The sequence below is a fragment of the Clytia hemisphaerica genome, unplaced genomic scaffold (assembly GCF_902728285.1).
Source record: "Clytia hemisphaerica strain Z4C2 unplaced genomic scaffold, Clytia hemisphaerica genome assembly, whole genome shotgun sequence".
NCBI classification, from domain to species: Eukaryota; Metazoa; Cnidaria; class Hydrozoa; order Leptothecata; family Clytiidae; genus Clytia; species Clytia hemisphaerica.
The window spans coordinates 56,338-64,050 of record NW_027103741.1 but is presented as its reverse complement, the minus strand read 5'-3'; the positions used below and the strand labels follow the sequence as shown (position 1 = coordinate 64,050).

Genomic DNA, 7,713 nt, shown 5'->3' with positions numbered 1-7,713 from the left:
ATAAGACACCGCCAAAGCAACCATAGCAATGCAAACATTGCCCAGTCAAGTATGCCTTCAAGAATAAGTTAAAGGCACATCTGAAAAAGAATCATTCGTTGAAAAAGAACCATGGCATTGTAGACACTGCACGGTCCGACATGCTTTCAAAAACAAGTTGAAGGCACATCTGAAAAAGAATCGTCCACAAAACACCACCAAAACAACCATGGCAATGTAAACATTGCCCCGTCAAGTATGCCTTTAAAAACAAGCTGAAGGAACATTTGAAAAACAGTCGTCCAAAAAACACCATCAAAGCAACCTTAATTGAACAAGAATCGTCCAAGAAACTTGCTTACGTGCGTTTGCAACAACTAAATCAGCTGCAGCATTCTTTGAAAAAGATTCGTCCAAAAACACCAATAAAGCAACCATGGCGTTGCAGACATTGTCTGATTCGGTACGCTTTCAAAAACAAGCTGAAGGAATATTTGAAAAAGAACCGTCCAAAAAATTCGCTTACACCCGATTACAGCAGTTCAACCAACTACAGCACGTAAGTTTACTAAAACATTACTTTCAAGTTATCCTGAATAACTGAAAAAGTGTACCATTAATACTTTTTGTTTTGTTAGTATGAATATTAGAGGGCCAAGTTAATTTCTTTTTCCATCATAGGGCAAAAACGTATGCTTTCAGAAACGAGTTGAAGGAACATTTGAAAATTTGACAAAGGTTCGTCAAAAAACACCACCAAAGCAACCTTGATTGAAAAAGGTTCGTCCATAAACCTGCTTATATTAGAGAGACCAAGTTAATTTCTTTTTCCATCATAGGGCAAAAACGACAGTAAGTCTAATTACAATACCTTTTAGATTTCTTACTCCCTTGATTATTCGTTTTCAAAAAAAATGTAAAAGTAACGTTTGCTCAGAAAGGGGGTCAAAGTCAATTGTGATGAAAACCTACAATTTCGGATTTCACAAGAATTTCCATTTTTAAGACTTTTTTCTGTTGATCTAATTAAAGGTTGTTTGCACCGGTTTACAAGACTTATTAAGTCGCAATTTTTCAAAATGCTGGCTATGAAACATTTGTCTATTAAAAGCAGCGTGCTATTATTTCAATTGATAAACACCCGAAGCCAATTCCAGCCCCACCCGTTTTATACTATTTTACAAAAGACCAGCAACACTATGTTTTTGCGAGTAAGTTGTTTATTTCATTTTATTTTTCTGTTTTTACATTTTCATCAAATTAGCCAAACTAAGTGATATTATTCAACCCTATCTAGCCTGGAGGGGGGGGGGGGGGGCAAAACATCTTCTCTCAGGGATATTTTCCTGGAGGTTTCAGACTTCCAGTTATTATCTTGAAACTACATAAGTTTTCCAAACTTTCATATACTTCATTTTTCAGAGAATTCTTTCCTCAGCCTTTCTATATTTGATGACGTCACTTTAAAAGGTGACTAAATTTTTATTTAGGCTTGATTTTCTGAAAAATACAAACTTTAATATCTTTTGAGCCATTAAAGGTATGGCTTTGAAAATTTGAGAGTAGGTTAACATGAAGGTAACAGACATTTTCAAAAAAAATTTGTGATGAAGACATAATTTTATGATGGCGTGCCATTGTAAAAAACATAATTTCAACAGTTTTGATGCCCTTTAGAGCCTCAGGAATTGAATATTTTGAAAGTCTGATACAATATTGTCGAAAGAGAATTCAAAGAACTTTCAAAATTTCCTAACAGAATGAAAAATATTTTTTGCACCAAGAGCTAAAACCATTTTAAAAAATGTCATATTTTAGCCATTTTTCATAAATGTCTTTATAAAAATTGCTGACAACATCAAATAGAGTGCGGTGGCAGATTTTTTTTGACTATATTTAAAAAAAGCCCAGGCTAGATAGATAGGGTTAACGAATTTGAATTGATAGAAAGCAATTAATATGAAAAAGGTTTATCCATGATATGTTGACGAAGTAAACAAACAAGACCATCCTCCTGAATCACGAATCAACTAAACACTCCCTTTGTCGATGAACAATTCGGAACATAAAATCACCAATATGAATTATTTTATAAACGTAATCGGTCTTTCCTTCGTTAAGACCATTGTTTCAAAAGGTGGGTTAGGATACTTTAGGACTTTCTTAATTGTAGCACTATTATACAAGAAATTTATTCTTCTTTATTTTCTTGAACGATACTAAACTTTTTATCATACGACAAACGCTTGGAAAATTATGGCCAAATATAAAAACACTGCACACCTCTTTGACACATTTTCTTCAATTTCTGTTTCAAAGGCTATAAGACACCGCCAAAGCAACCATAGCAATGCAGACATTGCCCGGTCTGGTATGCCTTCAAGAACAAGTTAAACACATCTGAAAAAGAATCATTCAATGAAAAAGAGTCATGGCATTGTAAACACTGCACGGTCCGACATGCTTTCAAAAACAAGTTGAAGACACATCTGAAAAATATTCGTCCAAGAAACTTGCTTATACACGGCTACAGCAGATCAACCAACTGCAGCACAAAAGTTTACTGAAACATTACTTTCAAAATATCCTGAATAACTGGAAAAGTGTACCATTAATACTTTTGTTTTGTTAGTATCATAGGGCAAAAATGACAATTAGTCTTATTACGGAAATACGGAACAAAAACACCAAATCACTAATATGAATTATTCTATAAACGTAATCAGTCTTTCCCTCGTTAAGACCATTGTTTCAAGAGGTGGGTTAGGATACTTTGGACTTTCTTAATTGTAGCACTATTATACCAGAAATTCATTTTTTCTTCTTAATTCTTCCTTTTTTTCTTTAACGATGCCAACCTTTTTATCATACGATAAATGCTTAGAAAATTCTGGCCAAATATTAAAACACTGCACACCTTTTAGACACATTTTCTTTAATTTCTGTTTCAAAGGCTATAAGACACCGCCAAAGCAACTATAGCAATGCAAACATTGCCCAGTCAAGTATGCCTTCAAGAATAAGTTAAAGCACATCTGAAAAAGGATCATTCGTTGAAAAAGAACCATGGCATTGTAAACACTGCACGGTCCGACATGCTTTCAAAAACAAGTTGAAGACACATCTGAAAAAGAATCGTCGAAAAACACCACCAAAACAACCATGGCAATGTAAACGTTGCCCCGTCATGTATGCCTTTAAAAACAAGCTAAAGGAACATTGGAAAAAGAGTCGTCCAAAAGACACCATCAAAGCAACCATGGCAATGTAAACATTGCCCCGTCATGTATGCCTTTAAAAACAAGCTAAAGGAACATTGGAAAAAGAGTCGTCCAAAAGACACCATCAAAGCAACCTTAATTGAACAAGAATCGCCCAAGAAACTTGCTTACACGCGTTTGCAACAACTAAATCAGCTGCAGCATTCTTTGAAAAAGATTCGTCCAAAAAACACCAATAAAGCAACCATGGCGTTGCAGACATTGTCTGATTCGGTACGCTTTCAAAAACAAGCTGAAGGAATATTTGAAAAAGAACCGTCCAAAAAACTTGCTTATACACCCGATTACAGCAATTAAACCAGCTACAGCACGAAAGTTAACTGAAACATAACTTTCAAGTTATCCTGAATGACTGGAAACGTGTACCATTAATACTTTTTGTTTTGTTAGTATGAATATTAGAGGAACCAAGTTTATTTTTCCATCATAGGGCAAAAATGAAAATCAGTCTTATTACAATACCTTTTAGATTTCTTACTCCCTTGATTATTATTTTTCAAAAAAAAATGTAAAAGTAACGCATGTGCTTTGTTTGCCTCGTTTGCTCAAAAAGGGGGTCAAAAGTCAAATGTGCTTTGGTGGTAGATTTTTTTTATTATCTTTCAAAAAAGCCCAGGCTAGATAGATAGGGTTAACGAATGTGAATTGATAGAATGCAATTAATATGAAAAGGGGTTTATCCATGATATGTTGACGAAGTAAACAAACCAGACCATCGTCCTGAATCAAGAATCAACTAAACAATCACTTTGTCGATGAACAATTCGGAACACAAACGGAACAAAAACACAAAATCACTAATATGAATTTTATAAACGTAAACGTAATCGTTTCAAGAGGGGTTTGGATACTTTAGGACTTTCTTAATTGTAGCACTATTATACAAATTCATTTTTTTCTTCTTCATTCTTCCATAATTTTTTTAACGATGCCAACCCTTTTATCATACGATAAATGCTTGGAAAACTATGGCCAAATACAAAAACACTGCACACCTTTTTGACACATTTTCTTTAATGTCTGTTTTAAAGGCTATAAGACACCGCCAAAACAACCATGGCAATGCAGACATTGCCCGGTCTGGTATGCCTTTAAGAACAAGTTAAAGGCACATCTGAAAAAGAAACATTCGGGCACGATCAAGGGTAAGGGTGGTAACAAATTAACCAACTAACAAACTGACGAGCGAACGAACGAACGAATACGAACGAACGAACGAACGAACGAGGGTTGACCCAAAGATAAAAAATCTTGTATTCATTTGTTTGATGAAGATAAAGTTTTGGTTTTAATAAAAGGAGTTGAAATGTTCAAAAGATGGAAGGTTTTGTCAAAAAAAATCTTCTAGCATTCACATCTAAACAACGGAAAGATGGTAAAGAACAAACGAACGAACGAACGAACGAACGAACGAGGGGTCCAAGACAACTGGAAGACGATACTGATCCTTACATGAATATTGATTTCATGACAACTAATCAAACATAACGAAATATGCAGCTAAAATGTAGCGAGAATGAGCCTTCGGGCCTGATGTTACTTTAATATGTAGAGATCTTTGAGGCAATAACCAAACAACACATGGAAAACTTCGAGGGCCGAAAAAGTGCTAAAAACCTTCAAGAATTAACAAAAACAAAACCTGACATCTCACTGTAGAATGAACAACTTCAATACACATTATGAAGGCAAGAAGAGGAAGATCAAACTGAAAAACTTGGGACCAACAACCTATAGATTTTAAGACAACTCGCAACTTAATGCATACAAAGTCCATGATTTGAGTTTAGATATTTGTATTAAACTATGTAGGTCATGACATAATGTTTTTAAAAGGCACTTTTTGATTGTAATTGTTTGAGTTAAATTTTTGTCCAATTCACGAAATTTCTTAGCTTACGAGAAAACCTTAACCAAGCCAGATCTTATTTAAACAGAACAAATTTGATATCGCAAACAATTTTCAAAGCAATGTCAATAGCACGCGGAAAATTCAATAATCTGATAACCAATCAAAAATGAGTTGGAAAGGTCGATGAAAAAGCTATTGACAACACTTTCCGATGCGATTCTGCGATTCTGCGTGGTCCTCTCTAAAGAGTGCGAGACCTATAATCGCCGTGTCAATTCAAGACAGCCTTAAGTCCATTTTTTCCATTTTGAGATAATTGACTTTAAAGGTTGAGATGTGTTGGACTTAAGGCTACACATTTTATGTCAATGCTTCATAGAAAATAAAATTTGCACTAAAATTTAGGACTTAAGGTTGTTTATGGTTGATATATTATGGAACTTTCTAAATTCTTATTTTTTTTGAATTGCAAAATACACCTCTTTCCCATTAGAATTCTGTGGACTTAAGGCCGTTTTTGGAAAGCGTGCATGTTGAAATAGGGGGTTATGGTCTTAAGTCAATTTTCTAAAAAATGGACTTAAGTCTGTCTTGAATTGACACGGCAAAATACGTCGTATTTTAGTTCCTTGATTTTTCGTAGATGGCATCGCCACCATTTTGAAAGACCTCTTATCCTATTAATTCCAGCCAAACATGTCTCAGACATGAAAGATATCAAACAAATAAAAATAATAAAAATTGATACCACACGCCACAAGGGTCTTTGTCTGGTTTCGCCATAATGTCACTGTCACCAACCATTTAATGAAGAATGTTCATAAGCAAATCAAGTTGCCAATAAATTCGATCCAATTTGAACTTCTCCAAAAAACTGCAAATAAAGTCCATCAAATTCCAGGGAATCAAGCTCAAGGTTAATCAAAATACGTAGCATTATCATCGATGTCGATCGCAGTCCAATTAAAAGCGATAGCTTCGCTAGTTCTGAATTGCCTGAATTGCCAGAAAGTCATGGGTGAGATTTCTAAGAAAAAATGATAGATTCTGTTAAAATACTACATATGTTGACGGCGGACGTTAACAAAGTTTTAGAAATTAAACTTAAACAAAGGCATTAGTTTATTTCAGGCACAAAATTGAAACACCAATGGAGGTAATTAAGAGGCTAAGAAAAAAAGTGATTAAAAATTTCTGAAGTTGGAATAAATACAAAACTAAGAAGGGAAAAGTTGACCAAAACAGACAAAAAAATTAAAGAAAAAAAATCAACACAAAATCAAAAAGCACCAACAAAGATTAAACGAAAAAGGTCTCAAATTTCACAAAAAAATGCAAAGGTAGAAAATAACGAAAATTGGGGAAAACTCGCAAAAAATTCTTAGCAATTGAACAAAAGATTTTACAAAATTGAACAAAAAGTCTTCAAACAATCAAAATAAATAACAGCAAACAAGAAATTAATTTTCGTACCTGAAAGTCAAAACAGCAAAGAATTCTCAATATCCACAAAATCCTCATAGTGAATTAACACAATGTTTTTATCGAAGGACGTTCTTGAACCATTTGAGAATACTGCAGAGGTCTTCTTCGATTCATTGAGTAAAAAATATAGCAATATTTGTTTCCAAGAATGGGGAAAGCAGGAAACGCAGTTAGGCTTCTAAACATTCTGTGGTACTGTATATCCATCGAAGAAAGATTCTAATCTTTGTGATTACAGCACCAGATTGTGAAGATGGTTTGGTTGGTTAAAGTTCTGCTACGATTCAGCATCTAAAAAACAAAAAAAAATGAATAATTTTATAAAAGTTTCACTTTTCAGGTTTGAAAACAGGCTAAATATACAAGACCGATGGATGTGTATTTCGTTGAAGAAACTCAAAGTTTAAAGTTAAAACTTAAGATCAAAAAATATTTTCTTTCCGAAATTTGACTTGAGGTCATCAGAAACGAAAGAGAATTTCGATCTCAGAATATCTCTTGAATCCAAGAACAATCTTCTCTAAAAAATCTCCAATAGATAGAACAGAATGAAGAGAACGTTCTTACCTAAACATATCGAAGGCTTGATGTTGTTTTCATGATGAAGTTTTACAGAAAGTTTAAAAAATGATAAAAATTTCTGCGACGACGTGTTGTCAAGATCTGAACTTTCTGTTACACACGCATACATAAGTCTTCTCATGTCAGAAACTTGCTAATACAATGTCTTTGTTAAAAATTTCGTCAACCCATTGCAAAGGCAGTGATGCAACGTTGGCCTCTAGAGGAATAAAATCAAAAATAGATAATGAAATCGAATGTTCAAACTTTTCCCGCGGGAATTCTTTTCTAAAAGCAAAATTGTTATAAAAAAAATGTCGATTTCGTAGACGCTTTCTGATTGGTTAAAATTGATATGGTCGTAAAAATATCCTCTTTTGGAAAAGAGCGCGCGGGAGAAGAGAGGAGAATTTCTTTATATGGAAGTAAAGATAGCTAGGGTACCTTCTTTAATCAGGATGATGATAAGATTGATTAAAATCTGATACCCAAATTGTCAGCCATGTTATGCATTTTCCTATTCTTGTGCCTGGTTAAAAACAAGAGAAAATCATA

General features: G+C 34.0%; 1 long non-coding RNA gene across 1 annotated transcript; it reads right to left on the bottom strand.

Annotated features, from left to right (window-relative positions):
• Positions 1-5,993: 5,993 nt before the first annotated feature.
• On the bottom strand, positions 5,994-7,357 carry LOC136805261 (uncharacterized). Its single transcript, XR_010846368.1, has 3 exons — positions 7,165-7,357; positions 6,586-6,888; positions 5,994-6,139 (listed from the first exon to the last, which is right to left on the bottom strand). It is a non-coding gene; the product is annotated as an uncharacterized lncRNA (long non-coding RNA).
• Positions 7,358-7,713: the final 356 nt, after the last annotated feature.